The sequence below is a fragment of the Urocitellus parryii genome (assembly GCF_045843805.1).
Source record: "Urocitellus parryii isolate mUroPar1 chromosome 13 unlocalized genomic scaffold, mUroPar1.hap1 SUPER_13_unloc_3, whole genome shotgun sequence".
NCBI classification, from domain to species: Eukaryota; Metazoa; Chordata; class Mammalia; order Rodentia; family Sciuridae; genus Urocitellus; species Urocitellus parryii.
The window spans coordinates 456501-476920 of NW_027551771.1; the positions used below are offsets into that span (position 1 = coordinate 456501).

Sequence of the window (20420 nt, forward strand, 5' to 3'; positions counted from 1 at the left end):
ATATTCTTCCAGATTCTCTTTCATTTAGATTGTGTTCCTTAAGCTCCAGGGCATGCATATTCATATTTGTCAATACTTTGGGGTTTGGTAACTAAATAAGCACTGAAAAAGGAATATTGCTTTGGGCTGGGGATACAGTTCAGTTGGTAGAGTGCCTGCCTTGCATGCACAAGGCCCTGGGTTCAATTCTCAGTAACACACACACACACACACACACACAATCTTTCTCTGAGTATGGTGACTTTCCCCCTAAAACTTTCCTTATGAAGCACATGACAGTAAAAATATTATAAAATCAAAGGTTCTTTCAGGTCCCTTCTTGTGTTATGCAGAGCACACTCAGCCTGGAATCTAGAGTTCTCCATCGCCCTCTCAGATCCTTACCCAATGTTGGTCTCCTAGAGGCCTCAGGTTACTCATCCAAAAGAATGTTTAAATTGCTTCTCCTACACCAAGTGCAGTGGGCCGGGGCTTCTCTCTGGAATTCCATCAATCTGCATTAAGACCAAACCCACAAAAAGGAACCCAGTTGCCAACCATCTTCATCCTGGAATCTCTTTATTGAAGCAAAGACTGAGGAACACAGCCACCCTCGCTTGGAGGGACTTGATTATAAAATAGGGTCTGTTCCTTGGGCTCATTCACATTCCAAACAAAATTGTTTTGCAAACTATTTTCTGTCTCTGGGTTCATTCATGCCTTCATAATCATTCACAATCCCTTAAAATGCCAAGGGGGCCCATTCTGCCAGTTCCCTTATAGAAAAAAGTATATAAATTGAATCATGCTGGGCTGGTGTGTGATTCCATTATGTGACTGCCTCCTTGCACATAATCATTTTCTTTGTCCTTTCTCCTATTTAATCTGTATATTGTCCATTCATTCTACAAACTGAGTGGAGGAGAATTTTCCCTTTGCCTCTACACCTGATGATAAATTATATACAGTAAAAATTATATACAGAAGTCCTCCCTTATCCATGGACAATACATTCTAAGACCCCACTTGGATGCCTGAAATCATGGATAGTATCAAACCCTATATACAATTGAGATAGCTGCTAAATGACTGACAGGTAGCATATACAGCATGGATACACTGAACAATGTCCCTGGTGGGATGGAGCAGGACATTGAGAGATTTCATCATGCTGTTAAGAATGTTTTATAATTTAAAACTTATTAATTCTTTATTTCTGAAAGGGAAACCTCAGATAAGGGGGAACTACTGTAACTTGAATTAACATCTGAGTTTAACTGGTAGTGTTGCTGATGTGTAAAATTTTGTGTCTTCAGGTTTTTATTAATGTTATTCTTTTCCATCTTTCATCATTATTTTGAAGGGAATGTATTATGGAACACAAAGAAATATTAAAATTGCAAGAACATGAATACCGGTAAATGTGACCATTACTTCTTTAAAAAAAACAAATATAATAAATTGGATAGATTACTTCACATAAAGTGTTTTACTTGAGCTACTGTTTTGCATTTGGACTATTTTTAACTAGCCCATATTCTGTCCAAAAATTCTTACAGGATTTTTACATTCAATAGGATTTTTAAATTCAATAGGATTTTTAAATTTAATTTTTAATTGGAAACAATTTATTTGATATTGGTTAAGAGAGGTTATTTCAAACTTTGTATACAAGTTCCAACTCTTACTGTCACTTTGGTGCTCTTTCAGCAAGTTTTTGTCATCTGGATAAAAGCTGTTATTGAATTTTCTTGCTTAGATTATGTGATTTTGGTTCAGAGAAAAAAAAACCCTGCTGTTATAGTGTATTTTGTTTCTCTATATTTTAAATGGAAAATTATGTAAGGAGGTAAGTTATATGTTTGTTTCCCACCTGTGGTATTTAAAATGTGGCAAGCATTCAGAGTTGTCATGAAGACTCAGGCCAAAAATGCTTTATTGCATACGATTAGCCTCATCTTGCTTTTAAAATGGAATGAAATAGGGCCATCTTAATATTCATGTGTTCTATCGAACAGAGGATTGAACAATGAAAGTGGATTACTTATTTTTGCTCCCGGTACAAATAGTTTTATCTTGCCATGTTTAGAGTCATTGTTTTGGCTTTGCATTAGAATACTGTGAAATGGATCACAAAATATGCTTTCTGAGTTGCATTTGTAAAATGATTTTATGAAATGTACTTGACCCCACCCTGTGCACAGAGACATTTCAGACTAATCACACGACGCTGGGTGTAATCACAGCAGCATGGACTGGTTTCCCTGCAAGAAGGGGAGGAGGTGGCTTGGCCCCGGATACGGTGTTTAGCTCCTTGCATGCTCACTGATGGTGGGCTTGGTGCAGTGGCTGAAACAGGATGAAATAAGCAGGGGTTGGTCCCAGGGGTACGTGGTGTCCATCCATCTTACCTAACTGTCGGATGGGTCTCCAGGATCTAATGAGTCAAGTTTCATCCTTTGCCTGGGGCCTGCTACCAACTTAAAGTTCTCCTAATCTCCCTGATCATTCTGGTCTGTAGGCTTTTTTGGTCTGGAATCATTTTACTTTTTAATTTTTTAATTAACTAATTTGCTTATTATTTTTATTAACACATCCATGGGATTCACTAGTATTTCCATACATGTATATAGTATGCTTTGTTTTTATCCAGCTATTCTTGTTTGCCCACCCACCCTTTGCTACCCTTCCTAGCGCTGAGTAATTACAATTACTATTTGACTTTCAGTTAGTTTTCTTTTCTTTCTTTGTTTTGAAGTTCCCACATTTGATTTAGAACATGCAAACTTCTCTTTCTATGTCTGGCTTATTTTGCTTAATAGGATGCCCTTCAGTCCCATCCATTTTGCTGCAAATGGTAGGATTTCATTCTTTTATGGCTGAATTATAGCATGCCATTGTGCCTATATACCATATATTCTTTATCCATTTATCTGTTGATGGAGACGTAAGTTGATTCTGTACCTTAGCTACTGTGACTAGGGCCACAGTAAACATGAGTATGCAGGTATCTCTTTTGTCTCAAAGTTCATTTACTTTGATATATACTCAGCAGTGGATAGCTGATCATATAGTAGTTCTCTTTTGTAGTTTTTTTTTTGTTGTTGTTGTTGTTGTTTTTCCCCATGGTGGCTACATGGTTTAGATATAAGGCATCCCCAAAGCTCATGTGTGAGAATGTTTAGAGGTGAAATAACTAGAGTATGAAAGTTGGGACCTAATTAATAAATTAATCCACTGACAATGATAATAGATTAGCTGGGTGGTAACTGTAGGCAGATAGGGTGTGGCTGGAGGACTTAAGTGGTGGTGGGGGCTTTTGCATTTTGTCCCTGGTGAGTGGAGCTTTCTCTCTCTCTCTCTCTCTCTCTCTCTCTCTCTCTCTCTCTCCATCCTCTTTACCCTGTTCTGAGCTGATGTTCTGCTTCACCTCGGGCCCATAGCTATGGAGATGGTTGTCTATGGACAGAGACCACTGACACTGTGCGCCCCGTATGAAATTTTTGTCCCGTTGTTTGTGTCAGATCTTTTAGTCACAGTGACACAAACCAGTGGCTATACTAATTTGCATTCCCACCAACAGTTCCCTTTTCTCTACATTCTTATCAGCTTTTGTTCATTTTTTTTTTTTTTTTGATAATTGCCATTCTAACTGGGGGTGAAATGTAATCTCATTGTTGCTTTGATTTGCATTTCCCTTATGGTTGATGATGTTGAGTATTTTTTTCCTATTTTTTTTTTTGCCATTTGTATTTGTTCTTTTGAGAAGTATATATTCATATCATTTGCCCCTTCTAAAAATTGGGTTGCTTCTCTTGTTATCGCTAAAATTTTCAAATTCTCTCTGTATTCTGGATATTAACCTTTGCCAACAAATAGCTGGCAAATACATTTTTCCCACGGTGTAGTAAGGCTCTTCATTCTTTTGATCATTTCCTTTACGGTGCACAAGCCCATGGATCAAAGACCTTAATGGAAGACTTGATACTTTGAAACCACCAGAAGAAAACATAGGGGAAACACTTCAAGACATGGGCACAGGCAGTGATTTTCTGGATAGGACCCCTCCCCAACAAAGCATAGGAAACAGGAGCAAAATTTAACAAAGGGATTCTATCAAAGTCTTTATGGCTTCATAGTTCACTGTTCTCTCACCTGAGAAAACTCTTATTTTTCCCTCTGTTTACCCAAAGCCTAACCAATTCCCATGGCTCTGTGAAGCCCCTCTCCTCTCCTCCCAGCCCTGAAATTACCTCTCCTCCTTCTGTGCTCCTTGGCCATGTAGTGCCACTTAGATCATCTCCCCTAGGACTGACCCCATGCAAACTCCTTGCGACCCGGACTGTGCACTTTTGATATTTTCTATTCTGAAAGTAGTTGGCACAGAAAAACCTGGTGCCTATGAGGTATCCAGTAAGAATTACTGTAGGTGAATATTTAAAAACTTAAAAATGCAGGTGAATACAATTTTAAAAGGTAGGAGGCAAAGGATGGTGTTTCCAAGCACAGTTTTTAAAATATCTCTGAATGCCAAGAGAGAGTGTGATGAGCGTGTCCACATGGCGTGGCAGCTGCATCGAGAGAGGACACATATGCATTTCACCCCATCCTCTGTGCAGTTGAGCTCATTTGGAATTTAGTAAACCACCTTGCTATATGAGTACTTGGTTTCTCTCCAATTTCAAATTTGTTCATGGAACTTTAAAAAGTCCTTTGTTTTAATGAATTGTTTAATGACACATCATTTCTCCTTTACATATGGTAAACTGGAAACCACCTATGAAAGTACTGTTTTTCTAGATCAAATTATTTTTAAAAAGAAGCAACAGCATGCCTCTACCTAAAGAAAATCAAACATATGTTTTGACAGCATTTGGCTCTCATGAAACCAATTTCTAAAGAACTAAATTTGCAAAAAAAAAAAGAAAGAATAAAAGATCAAAATTCTTACTTTCATTTGCTAAATTGATTTGAAAATTCAGACAAATAGTAGACAAAGAGAATTTATAGAAAAAAAATAATGAACCTTATATATAATAAAATGCAAAAAATAATTGTAATTCTTGTTCCTCTCTTGTCTATTTCTCATATGTGTTAATTATGAAAGCATTTATTGAAATTCATATCATCCAGGTTCTGGTGTTGAGATTTCACCAGAGGTCAGCCAAACCATCTGTTTCTTTCTCTTTTGTTGAAAACAACAGAGCTACATTTTTAATGTGCCTTCAAAATAATAAGATCTGTTGGATAAAATTTTGAGCTGAATGAAGAAACAATTTGTTCAAAATGAAGACCAGAAATGTGTGTGTCCTACCATGTCACACACACACACAGGGAGGACTTCCTGCCACTTTGAAGAACTGAGACACATAAGCCGGAAGGAAGTGAGAACAGAACCCAGATGGCCACTGGGATTGTTGTAAATGCATCAGAAATTTTGGTGTTCAATCTTTTGCTGTGGCTCCAATTGAGAATCACAAGCACCCAGTAAGACAAAAAAGAATGATAAATGATACTGATTTTGGTGGTAAATGATACTGATTTCTTCTTATAAGTGATTTATCTCTTTACCTAAAGAACTGTCCTGCAAAAGAGCTGTGACCTTTTGATGTCTCTTTGAGCAGAGATTGCAGCCAATTTAATAATCAAACAATAGAAGCAACGGTGTGGCCTGGAAATCAGCACTGAAAGCAGGACACCTGGAACCAACACAGATCATCTACACCAGGCTTTCATTGGTAAAATGCAGTATCTATCAAAGTTTGCCATAGTAGATTGAATGATGCCCCCCCCCAAATATATCAATCCCTAATCCCTTGGCATTTTAAAAGTAATTCTATTTGAAAAATGTTGGTTTTTTTTTTTTTTGAAATATGATTAAGTTAAAAATCTTATCCTGGTTTTTTAGGTGGGTTTTAATTACCATCATAAGTGTTCTCAAGAGCCAGGAATGGTGGCACATGTGTATAATCCCATTTACTCGGGAGACTGAGGCAGGAGGATTGTGAGTTTGAGGCCAACCTGGCAACATAGCAAGACCATCTCAAATACACACACACACACACACACACACACACACACCCTTAGGAGAGACAAAACACACAAAGACATGTGGTTTAGAAGCTTTTGGAGCTTTTTGGAATTGTGGGAGGATTAGGAGAAAGCAATGGAGACATAGATTGGAGTAATGTGGCCACAAACCAAGAGATTCAAACAGCCCACATGTTCTGATTTAAGTATAAGATGTCCCCCCTAAAGCTCATGTGTGAATCGATTCGAGAAAATTGATTGGGTTAGGAGAGCATCAACTTAATCAAAACATTAATCTACTGATAGGGATTAAATGGGTGATAACTGTAGGCAGCTATAGTGTGGCTAGAGGAGATGCAGATGTTTGTTTTTTTTTAATAGATCAAATTTCTATTTTATTTAATTACTAGTTATTTTTGCTTACATTCTTTTTTAAATTTTTTTTAAATTTTTTATTAGCTACACATGACATTACAATGATCTTGGCAATTCATACATTTGAATCAATTGGGGTATAATTTCTCATTTTTCTGATTGTACAGATTGCAGAATCACACTGGTCATAGAGTCACCTATATACTTACAGCAATCGTGATGTCTATTCTATTCGATGCAGGTGAGTTTTTTGGGATATGATTTTGGGATTTATATTTGGTCCATGGAGAGTAGAGCTCCCCCTCCCACCCTGCCCTCCTTTTGGGATGACTTGAGCTGCTCTCCTCTGCCACACACCTCTTCCATGATGTTCTTCTACACCTCAGGCCTCAAGAAATGGAGCTGGCCATCTATGGACTGAGACCTATGAAATGGTGAGCCCCAAATAAACTTTTTCTCCTCTAATTATTCTTTTTCAGTCTTTTGGTAACAGCAGTGAAAAAGCTGGCTAAAACAGAAGTTGATACCAAGAATCAGGGTCATTGCTGTGACTAACCTAAACGTTGTTTAAATGCTTTTGGAGCTTTTTGGAATTGTGGGAGGAATTTTGAGACATTTAGACATGCAAGCTGGAAAAACTTTGGATTGCTATAAGTGGAACTTAAGGGACAATTCTGGTGGGAGTTCAGAAGACTGGAATGCCAATAAGACTATGGACAGAAAGACTAGGGTCATGAGGTTTCAGAGGAAAAGGAGGCCTTTATTGGAAATTGGACTAAAGGCCATTCACCTTACATTCTGGCTAAGAAATGATCTACATTTTGTCATGTCCTGGGGCTTTCTGTGAAGCTAAAGTTAAAGGTAATAAACTAATTATGATCTGGCAGAAGAAATTTCTAGGCAGCACAGCACTCAGTGGGTGACATGAATATTGCTGCCAGCTTTTAGCCAAGTTTATTGTGATAATCAGGAGCAGAAAGCAAAGCAGAAAGATTTGAAAAACTTAAATTTCATCAGAAAACAGTACAATGAGGGCTAAGAAACTTGTGGTAGTTAAAGAGAATACAACCAAACCACTAAAGAGAAGCTGCTAAGTACTTGACCCCAAAACTATAGGAAACATGGCTTGAGGACATCTCAGTGATTGGCAAGACCACACCCATGTCAAACTCAAGGATGCAAAAGTGAAAATTCTTTTGAGACAAGACGAGTGGGGCACCCTGCTTTAACAGGGAGTCCTAGGAAGTTGTTTCACCATGCTCAGTCACCCAGGCACTGAGAGGCTGCTGTAACCATGGTCCTTAGAGGTTTGGCTACTGCTCAAGATGGTGGCAGACCATGGAGTCAGCCACATGGAGCTGGTTCTGCAGGATGTTGGCATTAGAGGGTCATGGAGGCCTCCATCAAGATTTCAAAGAAAGGCTGGGGAGGCCAGGCAAAGCGCAGCAGAGTTGGAGACCCTGCAGGCAGCTCCTGAAAGAATGATGCATGAGGAAGTGAGAAGGAAGCCAAAGCTGCAGTGGAGACCCCCGAGATTAAGAGATGCCAGTAACAGGGGATGTCTGCCAAGGAAAGACAAGATGCAGGACTGAACCAAAACAAGCTGAGGTCTTGTGGGCTGCAACTGGAAAAGTCATAGAGTCAGAGCTACACGGTCCTCTGGAGAGAACAGCAAGATGCCATGTGCCCCAGATGTTGGACATCTAGCAACAGAACCTGTCTTTGTAGCTGGATTTCAGTCTTGCTTTGGTCCCATCCTTTCTTATATACCCTGATTTCTTCCTTGTATAATGGAAATGTTTATTCTGTACCTTTATCTGTTAGACATACGGATCTTGCTTTTGATTTTTATGGGGGCTCATGCTGAGAGTTTGCCTTGAGTTTCAGAGGAAGCTTTGTACTTGGACTTTTGATAATGTTGGAAGAGTTGAGACTTTAGGTATTCTTGGAAATGGACTAAATGTATTTTAAATTGTGAGATAGGCATGAGCTTTTGGGGGGATAGGGATGAAATGTTATGGTTTAGATATGAGGTTTTCCCCCAAAGCTCCTGAGACAATGCAAGAAGGTTTGAAATTTTAATGGTGAAATGATTGGGTTAGGAGAGCATTAACTTAATCAGTGCATTAATCTACTGATAGGGATTAACTGGATGGTAAATGTAAGCAGGTGGAGTGTGGACTCACACTCTCTCTCTCTCCCCTTCCTGGTATAATATCCTGAAGTTCTTTCCTCCACCACACTCTTCTTACATGATGTTATGCCATACCTCAGGCTGTGAGGTATGGAGTTTGCCTTCTACAGACTGAGACTTCCAAAACTGTGATTCCCAATTAAACTTTTCCCCTTCTAATTGTTCTTGTCAAATCTTTTGGTCACAGCAGCAAACAAGCTGACTAAAACACCCCAGAACAGATTCTCCCCTTAAGCCTCCAGCAGGAGTGTGGCCATGGTCAGCCCTCCGTTTGGCATTCTGGCCTCCAGAACCATGAGACTAAACCTTTCTGCTTTTTAAGCCATCCAGTTGTGACAAGTTATTACAGCAGCCACAGAGACTAACACGCCCACCTGGTACAGGTCCTGGGGAGGATTCAGGTTGAGAAAGCATGGTCGTTATGGCATTTTTCCTTTTTCCCCACTAATGCTCAGTCAAATATGTCAAGAGGATTGGAGAGTATTATGATTTATCGATTTGAAAATAAGTGATAAGGGCTTTTCATGTGCCAGTCACTATGATTAGCTCTGGGGATGAAGCATGAATAAAACAGAATTCCTTTCCCTCTCCACAGGCCTTACTTTTTTAGCAAGAAAAGAAATAATGCTTCAAGTCATGAAAGCAAAGGGACAAGGTGTTAGTAACATAGACTTCACCCAGGACAATCAGGGAAGATTTTAGCATGAAAATGGTAGCAATGCTAACAGTGTGCCAGTCTGCAGAGCCTCTAGAAAGGCGGAAAAGATCTATGTGCTGGAGACACACAAAAATCTCCAACGCTTCCTTTCAACACAGCCCTCTACAATTGTAGAACAACGTTTTATTGTTTGTAAGACTAAGTCTAAGGACTGCATTTTGATGAGCTTACAATTCAACCTCATGGATGCCAAATTGCTGGAGAAGCTGCTGTATATTCATGAGCTCATACAATGTTTGCCCATAGTAGGGTTTCCCAGGATTTTAAAAGAGTCTGACATTTAAAAATTCCACTTTTATCCTTGGATGGCCACCGTAGTTGATGGGTAGGCAGTTTTGTTGTATTAACTATGGCCAAGACGCTGAACCCAAATACTTTTTGTATAATTCTTTGATCTGTTGTCAGACTGCTGTGTACATTTTTTTTTAATGAAACTAGCCTGAAGATCTATAGAAGTCTGGTTATTCAGGCAGTAATTAACTTATAAATTCATGAAAATGACCAGAGGCTATGAAAATGACCAGCTTTGGACTGCCCCCTCACCTTTGGCAAAATTCTCCTGCTATGGATGAAAAAGACTTTATTCTTAGGGTTTAACAAGAAGTAATTTCTAATGAGTTGTCTAAAAATGGAAACATGTTTTTATTTTTAGTATGGGGTCACTTTAGGAGACCTTTGTATATCCTACATGGGGAATTCAGATGAATTGAAACATTTTTGAAAATCAGTCTTTTTAAAGAGACAAGCTGCATTTTTGAGTTTCTCTAATATAATGCAGACCTCCACAATTTAGAACAATCACAGTTGGCCTCATTCACTGCTCGGAGCAGGGATAAGCCTCCGATACAGCTTCTCAGGTCATGGGGGTACTTCTCTTTTTTCAGGTGGAAGAGTCCTAGTTACATCTGCAGCAGTGCCTAATGTTCCCAAGCCCCATTCCTCTGTTTGGTGAAATGAACACAAAAAATTAAATAGGGGTTGTTGGCACCCCTTTTCTATTGGGTAGAAATTTGCAAACCCATTACTATGATCTGAGCTGTAATTTTATTGTATATTATGATTAAATTTGTTTGCAAGATTAAAAGTCTTGTTCCTTTTAAAGAGCAGAAGCATGTACAGGCTTGTCAGCACTAATTCATATTCTAATTAAAAAATCTCAAAACAACAATATCAGCCCAGGTGTACAAACTTCATAGTGTCAATCATTTCTCATTAGAAACTACTTGTCTTGTAGGAGGAAAGCATTGCTAAAATCTTTTCTTTTTGAGGGAGATTTTTTTTAAATCAATTTTTATCCTTTCACATTGCTATGTTTACTGTAAATGAAAACCATGAGAGGACCTTTGATAACAATATATATCTGATTATTGCTTTAATGAATACATGAGTCACAAAGTTTCAAAAGATTTTGCTTGAGCCCCCAAAGAGACTTCTAAAACACTAAGTAGCTTGTCATTGGGCTGTTATTACCAGTATCCTCTCTTGAAGGAGTTCTTTCTTATTTCCTATACTTCCAAAAAATATAATTTCCTTTTCTCTTTTTTAAAAAAATTAAGATTAAATTTCTATGTTTTAACTGATACATAAAAACATAGATTGTACATATTAATGAGATACCACATGACGTTTCCATACATGAAGACATATGTAATGTCTAAATCAGGCTAAATAGACCTGATGGCTTTTATCTGAATGAACAAATGAATGAATGAACTTGTTCATGTGTTTGCATGTTATACGTGTAGCCTGTCTTTATTGTGACTTTATTTTCAACGTTCCCAAAGGATAAATCCAGGTCTGTGTGTGACCCCGGTGGTTCAGGGAAAAGGAGGATGTGGCAGCTTACTCAAATCATCCAACTGACTTCTTCTCGGTGGACAGTTTAATGCAGTGATACCAACAGAGCATGAAAGTTAGCCTTTCTTTGTATCTGACTAATAAAGTTTGGGACTCCTAAATTACGGTCTTGCCTGATGGAGCCATGTTCTGCGACACATGTCACAAGGTGGTACTGTCTGGTGTGGACATCACGGAATGTACTTCTACAATCCAAGATGCCTGTGGTGTCACAGTGTGAGAGGACAGAGAGATGAGGGCGGTGGGAACACAAGAGAATAAGCCTATGAAATAAGCACACTGTGCTTACCCCTGCCCAACATGTTTTCTTTGCCAATAAACAATCTGCCTGCAACCCTGCCTGGCCCAAGTAGGAAGGACAGGTCACATTCCTCATCAAACTGAGGCAGGGGTGAAGGACAGGCAGTTAGTGTAGGTGATGAATGATGGGGGTTGACAGGATGATGACATTCCTCACTGGTTATCAAGCAGAGAGGACAGTGGGCTGTTAACCTCTGAGATTGTGCCCCCAGGCACTCTGCGTTGCTAACAACCTGGCATCCCTGCTCTTGGTCACGTATGCAGGGAATAAAGAGAAGGCAATAGTCCAAAGGGGGGTTCTGAGGTCTATAAAAGAGCCAGACACCCGCTCCAGTGGACACCCAGCTCTGGGGCCCCTTCACTTTGGAGAAGTCTGTTGCTATCACTTTCTTTAAATGTACTTGCTTTCTACATTTGCCTTGGAGTTTTCCAGGTGTTTAATCTTCAGTATGGGGGACAAGGATCTGTTCCTGATCTCCAAGACTGGTATCAACAGGTGATGGGCTCCTATGGGACCACAGGGGCCCCTGGTCCATCAAGACGCTGTTATGCAGATGCCTGATTCTATCAGATACAACAGCGGCCTAAGATCATTTTCTTCATAGCATCTTCCACTATTTGTATTTTCTTTCCTATGCCATTATTTTCCAAATGGCCCCCACTCCCCATCATTCCATATATGGCCCATGACATCTTTCCCCATGAGCTCTTGTCTGGCCTATAACAGACACTCAATAATTCCCGCATGAAGGTGAATGAAAGAATGAATGAATGAAGCTTTCCATGTATTTGTAGGTTATTTATGACACATTTTGTGGTTTCTCTGGTAGCACTGTCTTTTTCTGCTGTCTTTCCCCTGACCCTCTGCAGAGAGGTTGTCTAGGTAGAATAAGTGACCACAGGAGCCATCAGTGAATTCAGAGGGGAGTCTTGTAAACCTGTTTTCCCTTGTGTTGTGGGGCCTCGGCAGCTGGTACTTTACAAGGAGCGCTGATTGCAGAGTTCCATGAGGAGGGTGGAGCACGGCCTCTGGCTTCAGTGTCCAGCTGAGCCTTCCCCCATGCCCTTTCTGCTGCACGTCTACCTCACTGACCAGGCAACAACGAGGACCCTGGGAGATGGTGTCCTTTAAAGCAAATTTCCCCAAACTGTGCACATTTAGACTGGTTTTGTGGCCACTTGGTAGGAGCGAGTAGACAGATGCTGCTATTGCTTTTTAAATGAATGTCATGATCTCAGAATAGATTTGATTAATTATTCAAATTGGCAGTATTTCTTTGAGAGTTTAAAAACACACCAAAAAAAATCAGTGATAGATTGAGTCTGTACACAAATTTACCTTATATTACTATAGATATATTTTTAAGGCTTACGTCTAATAAGTGACGTCAGATTCTTCTGGCATTGAGATGATTCCAAGTCTTTGTGTCTTCTAGTAATTCGGAATGAAGCAAAGCTGATAGCGATATCAAAACGGGGTATTTTTTCCTCTTGTGACACATTTAATGTTTTTCTGGTCACCACCCTTCATTGTTCCTCTCTGACCTTCCAGCTATAGCTTAGTCAGTTACACATCTGACTTTTTTTTCTTTTTCTTTTTCTTGATCAGGCTTTATATTCTAACATATTTTTCTGGATTAGAAGTAAAAAAGTAAAACTTACCAATTCACCATGATATTTGGTTAGCAAGAGACAGCTAAGCTTCTCCTGGGCAAACTGGTTATAGAAAGGTACAGTAGATACTAGATATCATTTGAAAGTTTAAGCATGTGTAAATTTTGCTTCAGATTTTAAACAGTTTTTCCATATGCATGTGGTAGTATTGACCTTGTTCCTGGCTTGGGTTTGTTTCTTTTTACAACAGTTTTCATCTAATTTGGCTGATGAAGAGAGGAGAATGTACACTGTGAGCGCCTACTGTGTTTTGTGTTCTAGGCCAGAAAGTTTGCAGGTTATTGAGCAATGATATCAACTTGATGAAGGAGGTAGCATTATTTACTGAAGAAATGAAAACTCAGGGAAATGCAGGTCTTTGATATTATTCACTGAGTGCTCAAGCTGGGGTGCTCATCTGCTATTTGCTGGGTTCTAAAGTGCATATCATCTTGCTGCAGTCAGTTGGAGAAAGAAACTTGCTTAACATGAAGAGTTTCCCTTTAAAATTTTTCATCCACCTAAGAAGACGTCACATTCCACCGCTGGCTGTGAACTTATTACAGTGGAATTGAAGCAACATGAAGTGCCAGGAATGATTTGCAGAACAGGGTCTCCTTGGTCTCCTTTCACTGTGTAAGTGATGGAATTAAATGGACTCGGTGCTTTGGGGGCCATGGGAAGCATTTGGGGATTTGTTAAGAAATCAGCAGAAAATGGAGAATGATGTCAGCAATATGGCCAAGTGGCAAGCCCCAGGCCTCACTGCCCCGCAGAGACACATCGGTTAACAATAAGCCTTCAGGAGAATTCTAGTAAGAGGTCAGAATCCCAATACCCCAGGCAGGCTCACAGAGGAGCTTCAGAGTGCCCAAGAGCAGGCACTCTGAAATACATAAGGAAGGCTATTGCATGTCCACCCTGATAGATCCTTCCCCAGGCTGGCACGACACAGAAAAAAGGGAAGAAAAGGCCCAACTCGTGGCTTCTCCTGTGGGAGGGGGAAGAATGGCATGTGTCTACTCTTCTTGGTTTTCAGGGGCTGCTCAAGGCACTTGTCTTTCTTTTTCACCTGACTTGGAGCAGCTGGGGGGTCTATTATACTCTGGAGACCCTGGGGGGAGGGGTGAAGGAGAAGAAAAGAGCTCAGTGGCTTGACGTGACTGGAGAGGACTCGGCAGAGACAGAAGCTGGCACCACGTGGAGTGACGGGGGAAAGGGCCCAGCTTGTGGGCAAAGAGTGAGACATGCATCAACTCTCCAGCTGCTGCGGGGCCACCAACCAGCAGGCTCCTGCCTCACCTGCTTTGGAGCACTGAGAGCTCCTGCCTCACCTGCTTTGGAGCACTGAGAGCACCTGCATACTTTAGATGGATGTTGCTCAGAAACTTAAAAGTGGAATTACCATATGACCCAGAAATCCACTTCCAGGTACCAATCCAAAAGAACTGAAACAGGATCTGGAAGGGGTATGAGCACGTTCCTGTTCATCGCAGTGCTATTCACAGGAGCCGAAGCATGGAAGCAACCTAAATGTCTCCAGAAGGATGGATGGATGAAGAGAGTGCGGCAGGTACAGACAAGGGAGTATTACTGAGTCTTAAAAAGAGGACCTTCTATTATATGGTTCAACATGGAGGAGCATTGGGAACATTATGTTAAGTAAACCCATCACAGAAACACTGAATGCTTTTCCACTTAAATGCAGAACCTAAATGAGTCAAAGTCTTAGAAACACCGAGTGGAATGGTGATGGCCAAGGGCAGAAAGATAGGGGAAGGGAAATTGTTGCTTATTAGCACAGGGTGTTTGTGTCCAGGGTGGAAAGCTCTGGAGAGAATTTCACAACAGCGTGCACATAGTCAGCACCACTGTTCTGTACATTTAAAAATGATTAGGATGATCAATACTATGTTGTGTGTTTTTTATTGCATAAAAAGAAACAAAAAACAGAACGTACAGAATCATGTCTCAACTCTGAGGGATCTTGGCATGTGACATGTTGAATTTCCCCCCTTATTTAAAGATGTGGAAGCACCAACTCCATCATCTACACATATGACCTTATTTTGAAATAAGATCTGTGCAGATGACCAAGTTAAGGTGAGGTCCTTAGGGTGGACGTAATCCAATATTACTGTGTGTGTCCTTAATAACAGAGAAAACTTGGACCCAGAGAGAGACACAGAGGGAGAGAAGACAGCTTAAGGAGATAAGGAGAAGCATCTTCCAGTCCAGGGATGCCCAGGACCAAAGGAGGCACAGCACAGGTTCTCCCCAGAGACGCCGTAAGGAACCACACCTGCCCTCACCTTGAACTTGTAGCCTTCAGAACTGAGAAATAATGAATTTCTCTTTTCCTGGTCCGCTGGCCATTTTGGGTGCTTTATTATGGAAGCCCTAGGAAACTAAACCTCACAGGGTGGGGTCCAGGGGCTTTAATCAGTCACACCCTCTTCCTTCAATACCTGAGTTCCCAACTGAATGTCATAAGCCCAAATATGCTACAAATGACATCTTAGAGCAAAATAACTATGTTTTCCCCTTTAACTCTACTTACAAGCCTTCCACACTGGGTCTTTTTATAAAACCCTTCTTATAGATCATAAAACATTAAAAAAAATGTGCTTTCTTCCAACAGATGTGAAATGAAAATGAGGTTTTCCCAGGACTGAGTTATTGATACCCAAACCTTTTAGGACATTTTTAGAAATCAGAATGTTCAGGGTAGATTGAATTGTCATTTCTTTTGGCTGGCTTGTGGAGGTAGGGGTGGCGGGGAGCTTGCCATTAGCACTGAGAAAATATTTCTTAAACTGTAAGTAAAGAAAATCGTAGCTTCTAATCTAGAGCAAGACTCCAGGTAGATGCATGAATTACAAGCTAAGAGCTGACGTCATTTTGGGAGGCTCCCCTGGAACTAAGTAAGGAAGCTCTTCCTGGGATAATTTGATTTTGTCAAATACCATGACTCATCTCCTAGGGAATGTGATTGGAAAAGAGACTCACAATAGCTATGATTGAAAGAATCCCAGTCTCTAAACCTGGTTCTCTCTCACCAGTTTCTACCTCCTTGCCAGAGATCCCGTGCAGAGCAGTTACCCGGGAAGAGCTTGTGGGGTGCATTAGGGGTGCTGCTGGAGAAGGGTCATTCCTGGGTGCTTGTTTGGTGATAAAGAGCCTTCATTATTATCATACTGCAAGTAATTAAGATTTTTAAGATAACTCCGCCTACTATTAATGATAACTCAGACAACACAGCCACAGGGAGACAGCTTCATTAGTCTGTCTTCTCTCTTATAAATGTGAGAATTAAGAGCTGTTATTACTGTCACTCTGTCTCCTGCTCATGACTGCTGCAGACTAGTGCACCAGACTAATTGTGGTCTCGCCAAATATAACATGTCACCTCCCTAGTGTGGTGACAGTGAGAAGCAAGTGCAGGGCTGCTGGGATTGTGATCCTCTCCAAATGCATGCACACCTGTGTTGGCCCTTATCACTCCAGGCACACGGGCTGTATTTCAGTTTTATAAATTCTTTGAGAATCTTGGAAAGTGAACTTAAGGAAGCAAGATGGGACACTGAGACATCCCCTGGACATTGTATGTGTGTCCTCTCAAAGGAAAAATACAGGTTTTCAAAAAAGAAAAAGGATTCCAGGTGGTGCATATCTATAATCCCAGTGGTTTGGGAGGCTGAGGCAGGAGGATCATAAGGTTGAGCCCAGCCTCCACAACTTAGTGAGACCCTCCCTGTCTCAAAAAGGGAGGGAGTTCTGGGTGGGGGTCTGTGGTTAAGGGATACTAGGTTCAATTGCTGGTATCAAAAAAAAAAAAAAGAAAAGGAAAGAAGCATCAGATTTCTTTGTGGAGATAAAATCTTAGAAAGCATCAAAATGCACAAGCTCACACTCAGAGTTGAGATTGCGATTCTCCTCTCAGCAATTGACAGAACACATACACAGAAAGTCAGTTAGGAGAAGACCAGCGTCCACTGTTACTTACCAACATGCTTGGCACTCATAGATGCTCCACTAAACCAGAGCAGAATTACATGTTCATTTCAAATGCCAGGGAACAGAACACGCACCAAGGTGACTATATGCTGGGCCATAAAGCAAATGCAACAAATCTGAAAGAATCAAGACCACATGGAGTATCTTCTCTCACCCCAATGGACTCAAACAAGAAATCAGTAGCAGAAAGATACCTGGAAAATCCCCCAAATATTTGGAAATCAAACAACTCACTTCTGTGTAACTCATAGGCAACTAAGGAAGTCACAAGGGAAATTAACTTTTTCTGTTGGTAAATGCATATGGCTATAGCAGAGATGCAGAGCAAAATAAATATCACAACTACTATCACACCTGGGGTAGGGGAGAAGACAGAAGAACACCAAGTCAGAATATAAATGGCGATTTTTGCCTTAATTGGGGGCTTTGCTAACATCACTGCCTTATAAGGTAGGTTACAACAAACCAACCATCTACTATATCATAAGTTGGGACCATCAAGCCTAGGAATTTCAAGGTCAAGTGGTTTTATAACATTTGGTATGTCTGAGTTTCCATGACTTTTGGATATAGTCGGGGTAGTCCTTTTCCCTAAAGGCCTGTGATTGAAATTCAGCTTTTGTTCTTAAAAACAGAAACAGGACTTGGGAAGCTGGGACAGGAAGATCACAAGTTCAAAACCAGTCTCAGCAAATTAGTGAGGCCCTAAGAAACTTCGAGAGACCCTGTCTCTAAATAAAAAATTTAAAAGGCTGGAGATGCTGCTTAGTGATTAAGTACCCCTGAGTTCAATCCTTGGTTCTGAAACAAACAAACAACAAAAACAAATATACACAAGGCTCTGAGATGAAGTTTTAAATTATCTTAAAAGTATAGGGGCTGGGTTGTTGCTCAGTGATAGAGTGCTTGCCTTGCATGTGTGAGACCCTGGGTTCACACCTCAGCACTAAATAAAATAAGTGAATAAAATAAAGCTAAAAAAAAGGTTACTACTACTAAAAAAAAAAAGTATAGTATGTTTAGTACCATCCTAGAATAAATGTTATTTTTAACTAAGTAGATACATTCTTCATTAAATTGTTTTATATCTTTGTAAATTTGTTTTGATGATAGAGATCAAATCCAGGGCCTAGCACCCTACCACTGAGCTATCTCCCCAACTCCAAAATACTTTAATGACAACATAATTTTGAAATGCAGTAGTGTAACATATATGTGATTAATCCCTGTCGCCAAAAATATTGCAGGGATACTTATTAAGTTTATTTTTGTGGAATGTGGACTATTTGAAAGAACCAGGTGTAAATGTTCTAAAATATTGAGACCATTAGCTATGCCATGGTTCTCAACCCGAAATCATGCTGAATCAGAATACCTCAGGGGAAGACCTGGTGCCTCCTTCTAGTTTAAGGCTGTAATTCAGAGCCAGAGTGCTAAAGCACCCCCAAGAAAGCTAGCTGTACAGCAGTCATATTCCTGAAGAATGAAAGTCAAATCTATGCTACACCAAAAAACTATGCATAAAGCCATGCTTGGACTGTCCACATTGTAAGTGTATGACAAAAGGTATCAATTTGTGTCTCCAGCTGGTGACTGTTAGAATATGAAGACTATGTCTGTGAAGAGTCTTTGTGAATATTAAATGAAATAAAGTGTATAAAACAATTAATTAAAGTCTAGGTACGGTATAGTTATGGTACTTTCAGTAATGAAAATTATTATTAACTTTAAAAATCATAATAATTTCATAAAATTATATTTCTAATTCAATGACTAATGGTTACTTGAATATTTCTTTTATTATACTAGCAAGTATTTCAGAGGATCAGGTTGAAATAATAGTAAAAAACAAACACTTGATTTAGTAATAAATAGACATAACAGAAAAATTCTCTAAATCTTATCTCTTATGCAAATTATGACAATAAAATATGAGAAAGAAATAAGGCTGAAGTATGTATATGAGGAGAATAAAATAAATTATTGGAAAAAAAAAGCAAAAAACAAAGACCAGGGGAATCCTTCTGAGCATTCTCCTTCTTCCCCTCCCCTCCTTCAAGAGCTCACCAGAGTTTCTCAGGACAGCCCAGGAGCCTTGATTTATTGTTGAACAGCAGAGAATCTTGCCAGTGATTTTTTACAGAAGATCTTACAGTGATGTTTGACCAAAAGCAATAAAATTCCAAAAGTAAGTTTTTGTTGTTGTTGTTATTGTTGTTCTGTTTTCAATTTGCTGACTACCTTTAGCTCTTCAAGAAGATCAGGGGCTAATTCTGACATTTTGCAAACACTTGTAGGACTTGGGATCCTGTTCTGGAATGTTGAGCATCTTTAAATTGCTTTTGTATTGCAATGAAAAATTGTCTGCCCCCCAAAAAATCAGGATTTATTAAGGATTATATTTGATTTAAAATCTAAGATAAAAGTAGTCTTTTTAGATATGCATTCTTGACTACCTTCTCACATAAAACTGTGTAAAACTGCTTTTTCCTCATTGGGTCATGTATTATTATTTTATACCTCACTGATTTCAAAGAGAAAAATAACCAAGAGAGTGACAAATGTCAATACACGAAAAAAGATTTTTAGTCAGGTTTTCATAATGTCTGAATTGTTTTGTTTTCTATCATTTTAGAGGAAAAAAGTTTGCTTTGTATGTACTATGAAGAGTCAATACAACAAGAAAACAAACAATATTTCAATAATCCATTAATTAATTAGTGAGGAAATATGAAATCTTATTTTTTTTCACACCAGCTCTGATAAATTATATTTCAAGAAAATGAAACATTGTTTTCATTGCCAAAAAGATATGTTTAGATTGTATTCAATTTTCCCTTCAATGAAAAATAACCTATCAGACTAACTGGAAAGGACAATCAAAAATGAAATAAACCATGGCTCTTGCTGTACCACACTGAGAATGTACGAGATGACACTGAAATGCACAATTTAAAAAAATGCACTTGAAGTAATGTTAAGCATATTTAAATTTTTTAAAGTTTCTTTTAAAAAATCAAATAACAACTGAAACATCTAAATCATGCAAATTGCCTTTTTTTAAGTGTCATAACACATGTGCTCTGATCACTATTTGGCTTTTGACTTAGATTTTTGTGGCTTTGAATATAATTACTTGGGGCAATGTCTTGCTCTAATAGCTATATCAGATCTATGCCCTATCTGTCTTTCTATCTATCTATCTATCTATCCTTCTATCATCTTTCTATCCTTCTATCTATCTTTCTATCTTTCTTTCTATCTATCTATCCTTCTATCTATCTATCTATCTTTCTA

The 20420-nt window shown here is 39.3% G+C and overlaps 1 pseudogene; it reads right to left on the minus strand.

Annotated features, from left to right (window-relative positions):
• Positions 1-20420, minus strand: part of LOC144251427 (contactin-associated protein-like 3) — a 191908-nt pseudogene that overhangs the window by 25480 nt on the left and 146008 nt on the right.